The 17,041-nt window shown below is 29.2% G+C and overlaps 1 protein-coding gene across 4 annotated transcripts in view; it reads left to right on the top strand.

Annotated features, from left to right (window-relative positions):
* The first annotated feature begins 214 nt into the window (after window positions 1-214).
* The window catches only part of LOC143193577 (uncharacterized), a 98,657-nt gene continuing 81,830 nt past the window's right edge, over window positions 215-17,041 (top strand). For all 4 annotated transcript variants that reach the window (XM_076399877.1, XM_076399876.1, XM_076399875.1 and 1 more), the window contains exon 1: window positions 215-589. The gene's annotated coding sequence lies outside the window, so the exon portion shown is untranslated. The remainder of the gene's footprint in view (window positions 590-17,041) is intronic.

The following is a 17,041-nucleotide window of genomic DNA, read 5'->3' as shown; positions in this document are numbered from 1 at the left end:
CTAATATCTGAAAAATATGTATATAGACATTTACATACGAGTATCATACCAATAGTACCAACAGTATATTAATACACAATAAAATCTACATTGTTGCCACTCGCGTTGAATCGCCATTTCCGTCTTCTTAGCGGTGTTGGCTTCTCGACGCGTCATCGAAGTCTCCGTCAAGCGCTACCTGCCTCGATCACTGCCCCCCCCACCATCATCGGCCACATTCTCCAAGTCGGTTCGCAATCGACCACAGCAGTTACCTGTCCGTACTGAGGACGGCTTTCGTGGCGACCTAAGAACAACTAAAGAACCCGTTAATTGAAAAAATTCCACCCGTACTGTTGTGCTCCGAGATAACCGATCACCCCGTGACAGTGTGCCTTTGAGCTGTCAGAGGTTCGACTCGAGAACGCTGTCCACCGAAATCGCCAGATTTAAGTTCGTTAAAGTGCGGTTTTCCGAAAGAATTCAAGGTGTGTTTTATAACTGGAATGCCGAGGTAACTGTAGTGCGGTACCGCGGATTTTTCTGTGTGTTTGGATGAACCTGGTGATGAATTTGTAATTACCGAGAGGAATATGTTAGATTTATAAAGGTGAGATAAAATTACTTTTACATCTCTTAACTGTACGAAGACATAAAATGTTAAGATTTATGGAGATAATATGACCCCAGTAATAATATAAGAACTAAAAACAAATTGAGTAAAAAATATGATAAAATTTTTTGTGACTATATGTTACTCAACTACAGAAACGATATATCAATCATATAACTGATAACTCAAGGTCAAAGTCAAAAATAACATTTGAGGTTGGTATTTTTCTGGGTCACGCGAAATGGTGACTTTCTAAATGTAAGCCGATCGAGAAAAAGTGTAATTGTTAATATAAACAAAAATGATCGGATATCGAAACCAAACAAATTACAACATGTGTCTAATAAATCAAACCAATAATGAAAGTACTATGGTCCGTAAACTTCGACAAAAATCTACTTTTTAACAGCCCAGATCGCCACGAGATAAATCGGTTTCCGTCTTCTGCGAAGCCATTGTTTTCAAATTTGCATCTTTGTGTCTGATCTGGGTTACGTCAGAAGCTCCGCATCATCATCGTTTCTTTTTTTATTTCATTAGACATAAGTGAAAGTAATACATTCTTTAGCTTGAAGATATATATATATATATATATATATATATATATATATATATATATAAAAGTACAGTTAAAATGAAAAAGACACATTTTTTAACAAACACTGAAAAATTACCTTTCGGACCTTGTTAAATCTTGATCTTGATAGTTACAAAAATAAAAGTATGACAATTACAAAAATGAGAATGCATACTTCAAATGTGTGAATTATTCAATTAATAATTGTGGCCAGATGAAGCTATCATAATATTAGTTCTCTGCAACAATGTTAGTTTAATTTAATAAAGACTTTATTATTAGTTATTGTATAAAAAGCAGTGTGATAAAAAGCTATACCAATGGTTCCTGAATTCACAAAACATATTAATATTTCAGTTTGATCTCTTAATAGTTCATGTAAAAACTAGTGTTTAAAACAACTGTGATCAAATACTAAGTTATAAGTGTGAATAGATTGGTAAAGTTCGTATCTAAGATTTTTACCGATCTTCTATACAACTGTAGAATTTAATGTTTGGTTTTTAAGTTTAGTAAATAGATATCAGTGCGAAATAACAAGAAGAGTAAATAACTTTAGAAAGAAATAATAATTCCAACCCCTTTATGTAAAAGGTTTCAAACATACAATGAATAACGATCAAATAATATCTGTTGTTGATAGTTGATAGACCGGTGGAAAGAATTCATAGTCATCATTCATGTCAAAGCAACTTTGATAATTATAAATCATGATTTCACAAGAATTAACTCGACAGAACTTTTTTAAAAATTTAAAAAAATGTTTTTGATACCAGACCAGAAAACAGTTTATTTTTAAAATGGATTGAATTGACTTAATTAATAAGTTAGTAATATCAACAAGTTTTCCATTTGTCAATAGATAATAGATGATTTTTGGGTAACAAATCCTTAATTTGCTTGACATGATTATCATAGGTAAATGTTGAAGGATGACCAAAACGTTCATCGTCCTGTATTTCTTATCTAGCTTCTTTAAATAATTTCTACTATTTTGAACTATTTTTGTTGTTAGACGTACTCAAGTTAATCTTATTGTAATGAATGTATATATATATATATATATATATATATATATATATATATATATATATATATATATATATATATATATCCCAAACTTTGTCAATTTTAAAACCAAATAATGTTATAGAACAATATGTAGAGAACAAACAAAATTAAACTTAATTTAATTTAATATAACTATCAATATATCATAGAAATAAATAACAGAGTTATTGTAAAGCATTTATTTAAATGACATATTATTGATAGTTACGCAAATGTATACCACTTACATTTCTTTAAGGTTGTTACCAAGGCAAAATTGAATCATTGTTCTTTATTCGATATTAAAAAAAAACAATTAATACAAAAACTGTATATGAACTGCAATAATAATTTTGTTTCGAATTTTGTAAGCCAAGCGTAGCGTAAACCTATTTAAAAAAGACCAATGAACATTCCACTAATGGCAAGACCTTACACAATCCTTATATAAGCAATAAACGCATATTCACCAGTTTCATATCACTTTCTTTTCGCAAATCTATCTCTGAGCAGCGTTGCATAAAGAAAGTCGATCAGGAAATAATTGAACTTAATACAAGAACATGTTTAATTCAGTACAAAATGTAAATTGCATTAATTATATTATTGAGACATATTTTGGTGTAGAATACTTTAATGTTATAATTATTATTAATTTCCATATAGGTATTTATAATTTTCTTATTAGAGCTGCTCATTGTTTATAATTAGTGTTATAGACTAAAAAACATAAAGATAATAACCATTTGACTTAAAACTGATTTTTAAAGTTATTAAACTTGAATATATTAAGTATTTATATAGTATGAGTTTTGACTGATTTAACTCCTGCTGAAATTTATGTGCTATTGATCGACAAAAGTAGTAGTCAGAGAAGCAAGATCTGAAGAATACTGCAGGTGAGGTAGGGCATTCCATTTGAATACAAGGATTGTACAGGCGTGCATTCTCGTGCTGAAAAAGGACTTTGTGGTATTTTTGGTAGTATTCCGGCCGTTTTTAATTCCGAAAACGGTTTACACATTTATAATTTCGGTGTTCTATTTTGTTTTTTTTTTGGTGAACTATACTAGTTTATATATTTTATAATTTATAATATCATTAAACATATGGCGGGCTCAGCTCGACGACTTTAGTAGATATATATTTTCAATAACAATTCAATATAATAACTCCTTCCTGTTATCGTGTAATAAGCAGGTCTAATTAAAATATGCCTGTCAGTGTTCCTGGTTGGTTTTTAATTCATAGAGGAGAGCCAATTATCTTATCCCAATTCCAACTATAACTCCCATTGATTTAGATAATTTTTAGAATATAAGAGCCTTCATCGAGCAGTTTCCCTCCAGAATTCTCCATGACTTTACGATCTAAACTATCCCGAAAAAATATTTTATAAGAACCAAACTCCCATATATTTGGTGAAGTATAAATTATTGTTTATTTTTCTATAACCAAGTCATCAAATATTCTATAGCTAAAGTGTACAGTTTTTTTTAATAGTGCATTGTTACAAGTCATTGACAGATAACCTATAATTTGGTTTTACAAGTTATTGACGACTAGGTATATATCTCGAAAAGCACATAGGTCTTCCCTTAGTTTCTACAACAGTAATGTATCAAATAGCACTACTGTTCTTTCCTGTTAAATGAACTTCATTGACCCACACAAGGTCACCTAATTAGCTTCTCTGAGTCTGTAACTTATTCTCTACTCTTGTTAACTTATCTGCTCATGTTTCTTGGCGTTTCTCTTGGTTTCGTGAGTAACAGTCAAAATTTATATATATATAACTTATTGTTATTACTTTTTGTGGAATATCCCCATAACTTCATTCCGTAGGTTCCTATAGGTTTTAGAACTTATGTCTACAACAGCTAATAGCAACACCAGATAATTAAGATTTTTTTCCAGTTCACTAATATATTCCTGTATATTTATATTCAAGTTCTTTTCTCTGAAATGTGCTCTTGTACTGTAAATGCTGTTCTAAGACAACTATTTTGTGGGGTATATCTTCTTTGGGTACCAACGGAATATATATTGAATATGAATGTACAGAATGAATTTTGCTATTTAATAAAAATTTATATTTTTTTGGAATCTGAAGTTCTCAATCTATTGTTAACCACAATCTTCGTCATAAATTTCATAGTGATTGCTTTGGCAATAGTTTTTCACGTTCAGTTACTTGGAGTAACTGCAATCACCGTTTCTGTGTTTAATATCATCTTTATTATACTAATTATTTAATTCTAACTAATTGTGGTATATTTTGTTAGTGTTAAATGTTGTTTTTCGATATTTATAGAAGTAATAATTTTATACAGTTTATCAACGAGAGCTATCGAAAAGATCAAATATACAACATTGGAAACACAAAGATGATTTTGTTTCATAAAAGTTTTCTATCGTTTAATTTGAGATGGGGATTGAAAAAATATTTATTATCTTCTCATATTAATTTCAACATTAAATAATTTTCTACTGTTTTCGATTATATACCTTGATACATTCAGAAAATTATATTTCTACGACAAGAAGGATTTAGAATATTCTATTTTGAGTATAATTTTACATTATAGACATCTGCGGTCTTGTGTAAGCTTAATATGCTTAATATTTCGATTAAGCAATGCTCCTAATATCCTAATTTGCAGAATTTGTGGATAAAAATATTCCGTGGGTGTTGGGTTTCCGTTAATGGGTTGTCAATACAATGAACTAAAGTTGAGACCTGTAGCTACTGTTTCAATTAGGTTAGAAAGCAAAAAAAATAGCAAGTTTTTCTTGGGCAACGTAGACTAGTTTATGCAAGGGAAATAACCCATCTTTATTTAAGTTATTTATGTGTATCCAGCGGAACAAAACCAAACTAAATAGATCTAAGATTAATGATTTTCTTAGATCTATAATATTGAAATTTAAGCTTGCCTACTGTACACACTATGTTTAGTAAACAACTTCCTTCAGTGTCCAAAACGTGGCCTTGATAGTTTACGCAGAGTTATACGTGAACTAAATTCTTACTGTGAGACCTCAAAATTACATTTGTTTGTGTTGCTATATCAAGTCACGATTTTGCCGAACTGTTTATCTGTTATTATGAACAATTCCAAAAAACCGATGTCACGGTAAAGCACCATTACTAGCGTTAGGAACTATCGACTGAAAACAGTCGAAACAGTCGGTAGTCAAAAAACTACCGACTTCTTTGAAAACTTTTCATCCAAATGCGCGGGCCGTCAATTCGTGATGCCAGACGAAGATGTAAGTTAATTTTATATGTGCTTATATTTTCAAAGGTACCATAAGCGAGACGGAGATGTACATATTCCTTCAGGTAATATCTGAAAAAAAAAGAAATGGATAAAAATAATTATCGAATACTATAAACATGCAATTTATAATTTCATTTTAAATGAAGTAGAATTACTTTTATATTTGAATGTTCTGTGGATTTCTAAAAAGGAATGGAATTTTTGTATGGAGTGGAATAATTCCCCACCAATGTTTTATCATATTTTGATGTGTTAATTGCTATTTTTAAATTCTATATTATAATAAGAATACAATACAACAGAACTTAAATAAAATCTAAAAACCAAATATGTACAATAAACATAAATACTAAATAAAAATTAATATATAAAAATATGATAATAATATATAATAAATAAAATTTAATAATAAAAATATAATTAATTATAGAAAAAAAACTAATCTATGACATAATTAAAAGTGATCGCACAATAACTACTAGAACTCTTTTAAATAAAGTAAATGCATTTTATTATTGAACGGAAATATGTTTTAACAAAAATCGAGAGAATAACCGAAATATTACCTATCATTGCCTTAAAAACAGTCAAAAATAGTTTACTATTTATTATTTACAATTTTAAACTTTTTACCCTGTTACATTAACAATCTTAATAAATGTTGTTCCAAAATGCTGCTATATTAATATACAATATATGTTATTTACAAGCAAACTACAAAAAAAATAACAAAACTATATATATTACATACAAAACTATGTAAGCATAAAAATAGTCAATTACTAAACAGTCGATAGTACCATCACTAACCATTACCTAAATAATACGATACATAGGCACTATAGTGACATGTAGTAGACAATATAGTTACAGTATACAATATAAATACGCCTCATTTGATTACATAAAACAATTTTAGTTGGATGTTTGTTAAGCACTAGGGAAGTTTTTTAAAAAACGCATAACCGACTCATAAATTCATTATTTATTTATTACTAGCGACCCGCCCCGGCTTCGCACGGGTGCAATGCTGATACTAAATTAAATACACTACAGAAAAAATATGAACGTTGTATATAAAAACATAGTGGCCCGCTCCGACTTTGCACGGGCATAAAATATATATGCCTATGTCACTCAATGAAAACATGATTAAAATCGATCCAGTATTTTTGGTTCATTCATTACTGCCCTTGGCCTGCACGCATTAAATTTGTAGTAAAACAATTCCTCTTCCCCTATACTTACTATGAAGATTTCCTGCTATCTTTGGAATATCTAAATTCATACAATTTTTATTACATTACACATTTTTAAACGCAAATTTTAAATTTGTAATATCTCCGAAAATATTTGTTTAATTTACATGCTGTAAGGAACCATATTGATCTATATTAATTGCACACTGTATTTAAGGTACTTAATTCGATAAGGATTAATGCCGTATTGCTTAAAATAGCTTCGTAAATAAGCCATTTTCTCACGTAAAAAATAAACAATAAAAATGGTTAATGTGGGTTATCCCTAAAAGATAAACATATACCATCGCGGACTTTGTTGTAGACCTTTTTATGGTGTACAATACTGTAGTACATTAATTTGATCTAACTCGTAGGGTTAGGCAGCGTTTTTGCTAATTGCTAAATAAGCCTAAAAAAATAAGTTAATTTACGACATCACGTTAGAAACCTCTAAAATTAGCAATGTTGCCTTAGTATATTATGCATGTATTATACATATAAACCTTCCTCTTGAATCACTCTATCTATTGAAAAAAACCGCATCAAAATCCGTTGCGTAGTTTTAAAGATTTAAGCGCACATAGGAATATAGGGACAGAAAAGGCGACTTTGTTTTATACTATGTAGTGATATAATTATGTATTTATTAATATTTTTTAATTTAGATTTAAACTGAATAAATATAAGTATTATGTACATTGATATTTACTTAAATTTTTTTATGAGTATTCACAATATAACTGCACTGTTAAACAATGACAGAAAAAATTTGAGGTGCGTACAAGTATAAAGAAACATGTTTTAATTTACTGCCGGTAAACGCACCCATCTTGTGCGAAGTTCCTCCGCAGTAATATCTCATAAATAATATATAATATTTGTATCTGCGGACTTCTTGATAGATTTATAGTCCTAAATATATTACACTTTTTAATTAATTAATCAATTAAGGCATTATACATTCATTATACAAAAATATATAATATATTCTTATTGTTTATTTAATTTTCTTACTTAATGATCCTATGCCTCTAGGACTTTTCAAGGTCGGTTTTAACATGTGTTAAATATAAAGAAATATCCCTGGTTTCGGTTACGGGAGTGTTATTGGAAAAATTACTAATTAGACTTTTCAAGTTTAGCAATATTAGAAGCCTATTCGCGTCTATTGTTAATTAACATTGCACCCTATTTAGAAATGTTCCTTTTATATAACAATCTAGATACCTATTTTCTGCAGTGGGATCTTTTGTCTTAAGCTTCCAATATCTTATCCTTTTGAAACTATATTTTAAATAAAATAAAAAGAAATAAAGAAAATTATCCTAAGTTGACAAAAAAATAAGACCAGTTCCTCCAGTTAAATTTCTACCATACGGAAAGAGATATTCTTATTTTCTAAAACCTCAACTATATCGAAAACCGTCGAAAAGGTGCCTTATACCGGAAGAAAGGGTATAAAACACTTTGCAAAAAGAATTAGGAATGCGAAGCCTCTGCCCATGATGGTTACTGTATTTGCTAAATACCGATGAAATACAAATAGGTAAATGTTTTTCGGGCCTATTTTGTATCCCTTTTTGCCACCATGAACCATGTAAAACTTCAAAGTGGTTAGATTCATCTTTATTCCAGTTACTTTGAGTAATTAAAAGTTATATCACGCTAAAACACATAATAAGTAATTAACAAATGCAATGACTTTATAAGCAATTGTTTAATTTTTTTTGTCTTTTACCAGAAAAAAACTTGTGAAACAGTTAAGGATTTTTACATGAAAACACCCCAAAGCAAAAAGCCATTATAATGATGTGGTTTATAACTTGGAAAATAGTTCAAATAAGTGAATGGTTTATCGTTAGGTGAAATTATGCTGCAAAAAATTACAGTTTTGTATATATAAATTTTATTTCTGCGAACTTATTGAATATCCTAATAAAAAGTCTATATCTAAAACTTAACTACCTATGTAATGTTATTAAATAAAAAGGGTTAAATTATATTTATAACGTATAAGTTTCCTACACTGAAGGAATGTTTTTTGAATTTTTTATTAATTTATAACATATTTATTATCACAAACACTGAAATCCATATATACCATTTAAACCATTGTTTTTCATTCGAAATATTTACCTATTCGCTTCGATCCGTTTATGATAAACAAGACGCTTAAAACATTCCAATGGTAAATTATTCTAAATATAACCTTTTAAAAACAAGTGTCGTGCGTGTTGTTTTTAACAACATTCACCAGAGTAAATTTAACGTCCGATAACGATGTTCCATGATAATAGCAGGTGTCACAATCTCCACACATTTTTACGTATTATGATTTCAAGTAACCATTTATTGCATACATTCTTCGTGCATTGAATACCAGTCCAAGCGCGATTACATTCAGACGTAATTTTTTTGTTGGTTCTTCAAGGTCAACGAAAATTAATTTCGCCGCTCGACGATATTTTGAAATGGTTCGAAGGTTCCGTTCATTAAATAAAATTTTCAGTTGGATTTAATGATGTGGAAATTTTTAGAATTCAAATTTTTCGTATCTCATTAAAAACCAGTCGATATTATAAGTATTTTGTTAATAATTAGTGTTTTTTAATTAGTTAAATGATTATGTTTGAAGAAATATATAAGCCAATAAAAATTAATAGTGAATACATTTATAACAGAAATAAATGTATTTAACAGCACTATTGTACATCACAAGGTGGATGAGATAAAGAACTTGAACTTTATTTTTATGGCTTTTCAAATTCATCTCCTTTTCTCGACTGTTGGAGATGCTACGTTCTGGTGCAATGATAGCCTCTTGACGTTAGTCAATACGGCCAAACGTTTTAATTGGATTAAATTTCTGAACCCTATTCTCAACATCAATCACTATTCTTTTTTAATTGAGACGGTCGATAGTCACAGTTTTCAAGGCCAGATGGTTCTCCTATTGCTGCATTGGTCGTGGGTTCGAATCCCCCATGGGAAAATGCTTGTGATATCAGTCACGCCAATAACCAGGTTGGATAAGATCAGATGCCTTCTCCGGGATGGCTCAGATGGTAGGCCCGCCTGGTGCCCAAGATCATAACTAATAGCCCACATTAGCTCCATATACGAAATATCGATGACGCTGTCATAACTAAAATCCACACGCATACATTAAGTTGTTGACTAAAAATGACATTGCAAAGTAACTCAATTAAATAAAGGCATTGTTTGCAGACATTTGCAAACATTGTTACAGTTGCTTCAAGACTGAAAATATGTAGTTACGGCAACAAACCCTTGAATTAAAACAAAGAAAAATCATCAAGTTCTATTTGTCAATCCACCTCTGACAAGCTCGATTGAAATTAGTAACTGAACATTTAAACAATAAATTTGACCATTAAGTATAAGTGTGATTGAACCAACAAGTAAGTTAAAATTATATGAAACAAATAGAATAGGTTAGATGAGAGGCTTTGACTAACAAAAACCATAATAGAAAGAATAACTTCTAGTATGGTACAGCAGTAGTATAAACATGGCTACGAAATTTTTAATAAGAAAATTAATAGGAAGAACGCTTGGAACATGTAGGCTAACTACAAAAAAATATAAGTTACGAAACCATATATTTGGTTATTAAGTTATTTTTGATTTGTTTCTTTTGAAAGTTCCCCCTTTTATAAACTCACGTAAAAAAATATAAATAGTTCTTGGTCACAATAAATGCTATTTTTAGAAAATAATTATTTATCTTGTAATAATTCTATATACTTGCATTGATTTACAAGATAATGTATGTAAACCTGATAACACAATATTAGAAGAGAATGCAGAAAATATGTTTGTACAATTTTAAAATAACCACTTGAAGAATGAGAATAAGCCGACAATAATTTTTTATGCCATATTTAGAAAGTTTTTATATCATCATATTTGGGTAAAATTAATCATCCTATAGTTATTTTGATTGGTGAACGATGAAAAATGCTGTTAAAAATGAACATTTACAGCTCTTTTTTGAATTTGTTTAATTAACGTTTAGTAAATTGCAATTAAGGTCATGGTGTATGAATCGCTGTAAAGCTATTCACAAAAACTATAATTAATAAAGATTTTAATTATTATTGGTTATATACATTCACTCCATGAATAACTAGAATGTCAAGAAAAGTATAAGAATGTTTACAAATATTATTCCAAATCATGAGTCATTTACAGTATGCTACCAAAATATTGTTTTACGCCTAAATTTATACAAATAATTTTTTGCTATTTTAATTGAGCTATAATCTTATTTAATGATCATTATAGTTAATTTTTTTATTGAGCAGTATTTACAAAATCTGCTAAGTAGATTCTTCTAGACGTCCTCTACTCAGTCGGTATTTTATCTGAATCCACTCTTGTAGTATAGTGTTTGGTTACTAAGATAAACAAAGCATATATTTCGGATAGACTGAAAATTGTGATTTTGACAGGTTTAGATGCGATCATTTGTCTGAGCAGGATTTTAATTAATTTTAATCTTAATTACTTAGGTTAGTATTGTTTTTATTTCTTCTTTATATATATATATTTAAATTTAACCTATAACAATTTTATTTTTTTGGAAATAACGGAAATTTTATGAATGTGTTTTCCATTTTAAATAAACTCAGTATTCGTAATTACTTTCCACGAGTACAATATAAATTTTGTATTATATAACCTAAAGGTTAAACTAGATATTTTAATTACATATTTTATACTGAAAACCGAAGAAAGAGATTTTAAGTTTTGTGAATAGCTAATTTAATGTTATATTATTTATAATACAACTAAAAATATTTTTATGCATTTAGTTTTCTGGAATGTCTTAATGTTGCTTGAATAATTATGCTTAAAGAAACTAGCTAACCGGCAGAAAAAGTTGGTATCTTACAAGTCTATTTCGCTGCGATACCGAAATTATTTGAGAAACTGCTGTTAACATCTATTAATCCAATGCAATGTTCCTGGACATCTCATACATCTCATTACATATCATTAAATAAAATGAATAAGGTAATAGTTCATTACAGCTTTTCCAGTTTTCTTTACCAACTTTCATTAAACAATTTTAAGGTCTCTAATTTTTATATGAATACGCTAAGCTGTTAATTAATCTCAAGGTGCCATAGTAGATCGATTTTTAAAACATTAGCTTGTTAATAAGAGACTGGTTAATTAATATTGCACCTGCTTATTTCAAATTTACACAAATTGTCCGTATAATTATCATTTTTTAATTAAAACCTGTGTAGGTATAATATTTCTTTCATATTAATCATGAGAAAACAGACGTCTGCATCAGAAAATTATTGTGTTATAGTGCAGTAAATGTCTATTTATATCACATAAGTTTATAAACAATTGGTCATAATAATATGACGTATTTCCACGAAATTCTCATACTTTTACTTCCTTGAATGGAAACGTTTAATTAGCATAGGCGATGATTTTAATAACTATTCTAGGAAATTATAGGTAGCTTGAAATAAACCACATTAGAAATAATTTCTTGAAATATAACTGAAATATACATTTTTATTGGTAATTTTAGAGTCAAGGCTGTATAAATGAAGGAACTATGGAGTGCTTTTATATTCATTATTTTAGGTAGTTTAAGTGTGTGATCAAAATAGCAGTATCAGCTTGTATCATATTAATAACATCTATGATGGTATTTCTATATATATAGCCAGTCCGATAAAACAGTTAATGCACGTGATCAACATTTATGACGTCAGCACTAACCGCATCAAATCTGAGTTTTGGTTGACGGTGTTTGCTGATTTATAACTTCTAGTTATTATCACTAATGTTTTGAAGAATTTCATATATTGATTCTAAACGAGTTCCGGGTTCTAAACGAATTTTATAATTTCAAACTAAAATTGGTAATATATTCGACATCATCTATGTCGTGTATTGGCTCTTCCACTCGAGCAACTATATTTGTACCTTTTCTAATAACTTGCACTGTAAATATAATTGAACCAATAAAATATTTTCTTTTTTATAGAGTAGTCTAATAATACTAATTCAATTTTAGGGGTGAAATGCTATTAAAGCCCACTTTTGAGCAAGTTTAAATGTAATTTGCTTAGATAACTTTAGTCAAGGACACTCATAGCCACAACTATTATTGCTTATTCATACCGATTAAAGATTTTAGGTGCGTCTTACTAGAAATAAAAAAGAAAAGAAGAAAATAAAAATACATTGTTAAACTTAATTAAACTTAAATATTTTTTTTAATTTTTACCAACGAGGGGTTACAGACAGGACTGGACCTACTGTTCAACGTAGGCTCCGAACTGCTATCCTCGGCATTAAGCCTACCGATTGGCCACTAACCAATTTACAAACCATCCCAGAAGACACCTGGTGGTTACTAACCCGACTGGGAAGGTAATTCCTTGTCGAATTTTCCAATGTTGCCTATAATAAAAGTTACAATTACAATCATAAACATACATGCCATGCATCAGCAGAATTTGAACCCGTTGATCGTCAACTGGGCGAAATATTGATTTGTTACATATCACAATCAAAATAAATGTGTATACAAAAAATCAAAAAAAAAACTGAAATATTTCATTCAAATCAAAAAGACAACAATAGCGTGAGAATAAAATGCTAGAACTGGAGCTTTTCAGACGATATACAAGTTATTTTATTTCAAATATAAATTTTACTTAATTTTACTTCTTAGTATATAATTATATTAATAAAATAATGAAACATAGGAACTAAATTTCAGTTAAAACCTAAAATTGCACAGTTATCTAAAATAAACCATTTAAATAAACTGAATGCATTAAACTAAAACGGCTATACATTTACAATAATCTAAATAAAGATGAAGTGTGCGGTGCGATATCGACAACGTCAATTGACATACAAACCGTTCTACCGCTACGACATTTTTCTTTTAACGGTAAAAACAACCGTCATTGATAACTACTGGTGAAGGCAGTGGACATGCCTAACCTTTATTTACTGCTGTTTTACTTTAAACATGATATATATGAGGAGAAAGCACCAATTTGTACATTATATCGGTAAAGCTGAAACATTGTTGAAATTTGGTTTATACGGTTGCACATTCGACATAAAAGTATTAAATATTATTTAACTATTTTTAGGTAATTATATTTTTTTCCGTATTTTATTTTATCAAGTAATTCTCAGTTTCCAACATATAAAAAATTAGGAATTGATATATAAGGTAAAACTGACTCCACAAATCAAACGCATGTAATACGTTTCAATGAAGACTGATGTGACTTATGATATTTAGGTAATAGGATCAAAACGTTTCTACGTTTTTTTAGTTTAAGCTAGCCACAGAAATAACCAAATTCATAATAGCCAAAACAAGATCTCTAATTTGGCGGCTTGGTGGCGCAGTGGTAAAGGCGATGGGACGGTCCTCCTACTGTTGCGACAGCCGCGGATTCGAATCCTGCTGAGGCATGGTCGTAAATTTATGTTTGTGATTGTTTAAAACTTGTGAATGTTCTAGGAAAGAGGGTAAAATACGACAAGGAAAATGATCCCAGTCACGCCAGTAACCAGGCTGGGTAAGACCGGATGTCCTCTGGGATGATTTCTAAGGTTGGTCACTCGCCAGTCGGTAGGTTTAATGCTGAGGACCGTTGTTCGGAGATATAAAAGATCTCTAATTTAAGAAAATTAACTAGTAACTATGAAAAAGAGGAGCAATAGATTAAAATATCTGAGACGGTATTGAATAGAGAATTAATCATCTAATATCCACATCATTCATGCAGGATTACAGAAATGTTTGTTTCCTATTTTCAAATCGGATTCAATAATTAACTTAAATAAACTACTAATTGAAGCTTTTGCGCCACATTACCGCAATTTCTATTATGTTGATTTTTTCATTACAATTTCCCATAAAACATTGTTACTGCATTTACTAATTTAACACATCTCTCTGGCTTACTTATTCAAAACTCACCTTGTTAATCTCTTATGAAATCCCGATTTGATATAATGAGCAGGTTGAAATATCCTCAGATTTTAAATTCAAAAATGTATATAAAAAATAATCATTTTTTGAATTTCGAATGAAAATCATTTATTGTTATTTAAAAAAAGTTTACAAATCAATCTGAAGTGTTTTATGTTTTACCCAGTCTGGTTACTGGCATGACTGGGATCATCTTCTTTGTCGGATTTTGCACACTTACCTAGAAGAATCACAAGTATTAAACAGCCATGCCGCAGCAGGATTTAAACCCGCGACTATTGCAACAGTAGGTGGATCATCCTGTCGTCTTTACCAATGCGCCAACCAAGCCGGCATTAAATTATTAAACCTCACAATATTTAATTATTGCGCTGAGACTTTTAACCAACTTTTGTACAAAAGGTAACAACTTATTATTTATATGTTGAGTCTTAACAAGTATTGCCAGACGTAATCTGATGTTTTTGGTTGAAAAATTGATAATTCACAACCTCTTTGAAAACTTGTATCTTTTAGACGCGACAATGACTAACAAATTATCAAAATTATTTTTCTGTTATATTTTTGTGACAGATGTTGAAAATTAGGCGAGGAATTACTGCTAATATACATGATTGCATAAGAATTTATATGCAGAATAGATTTACAGCTGTTGAATCTAACTTAATTAAAATAATTGAAAATGTTTGCTATGAATATATGTACTACTATGTACATACGGTTGAATTTCGTCAAACAGACGTCTACAGATTTTACATTAGGTCATCGTTACAATTACATTAATCAAGCACATATATAATAAGTATATTTTAGAATAACATCATGTCTTATATTAAGCGATTATTTAGCCCATTGATTTTAATAATTAATGTACATAAAGCTGCATGAAGAAACTTGTTCAAAATTGCAGTTACCTTATGTGAAATATCAAGGTCTTTCTTACCTTTGATATTAGCTATCAAGTTTTTATAGTTGTCGTACGCTTTTGTCTAAAAGTCCGTAAAGAAAATTAAAAAGATCAGTTTTTTTTTATTAATTTATTATTTTTAATGTATTAAATATGATATTTAAGAAATACATTAGAAATTATACATTAGAATCCAAGAACTGCTGCTGGCACCCTCATTAACTTTCTAAATAAAATTATTTATAATTATTTATATTAATCTCCTATGATTTCAACTCCCTAGTACTGTTGACATATTAATGTATATCAGCATCTGCATTTATGTCCAAATTAATATAAAATATGAGAAATTAGGTTTTACCATCTTGTTCAATTATTTTAAACAATGTTAACAGTATACCTATCAGTTATACATCCAATTAAGTTCATTTTAAAAATACAATTGTGTATTTGAAATAATAGAACAATGTTTGCTAAAGAGGAATAAGCCAATTATACAAGAGAAACTTGTAGGATGATAATTTGAGTAATGCCATAGAAAATCCGGATGACAAAACCACTGATTACTAACATGGGGAGGAAGGCAGCTGTTTTGCGTAAGATACCAAACCGGTACTGCATTGTAATTAAAGTATTTGACAAAAATCAGTAGGTCTCTTGAATGTAGTAACAGTTGTAGTTTATAATTGTTAGCTAACGTTTACTTATACACCGCTCTATAACAAGAATTTAATAAAGAAATCAAATTTATTTGTTTTAACTGCAGCCTTGATGAGTAGTCGAGATATTTAGCAAAGTCTACTCTTACAAGACCATTTAATGAATAAAAACATATGCACTAAGATCTACTACGGTATTAATAAATCTAACAGGTTTGTTCGTTTTTAAGTATAGAAATATCTTAAAATTATATGAATTCATAATATAATATTAATATAATAATAATGTGATATATTAATACAAGGTCAATCCTAATCTTACCAAATTTAAAAAAATGATAATAAGATTATACTGGCTTTGGTAGTAACATTGGTTGTAAATTAAAAAAACTGCACATTTGCGCATTTGCAATAAGTATTATTACATGATTTCAGTTATATAATATAACCATCCTGACATGTAGAAGATCACTTGAGTAAGTGTAGATTATTTGATGATATGGATTTTTTAAGCAGATTCATTGCTTGAATATTTACTGATACTAATAAGGCTCATTTTTTTTTTCTAACTTTAATTAAAAATTTCAATAAAGCTTAGTTTTTAAGTTCATTCAGAACGTAGTTAGTATTTTCTTCTGGTATCATTAAATTATTACGAGTACTATACGACGATTTATGTAACATACAGTGAGCTTAGGCTTATTTCACATT

The sequence above is a fragment of the Rhynchophorus ferrugineus genome, unplaced genomic scaffold (genome assembly GCF_030347505.1).
Source record: "Rhynchophorus ferrugineus isolate W39M unplaced genomic scaffold, kcgeb_rfMv2 rfM3, whole genome shotgun sequence".
Taxonomy (NCBI): domain Eukaryota; kingdom Metazoa; phylum Arthropoda; class Insecta; order Coleoptera; family Curculionidae; genus Rhynchophorus; species Rhynchophorus ferrugineus.
This window is presented reverse-complemented; position numbering and strand designations above follow the sequence as displayed.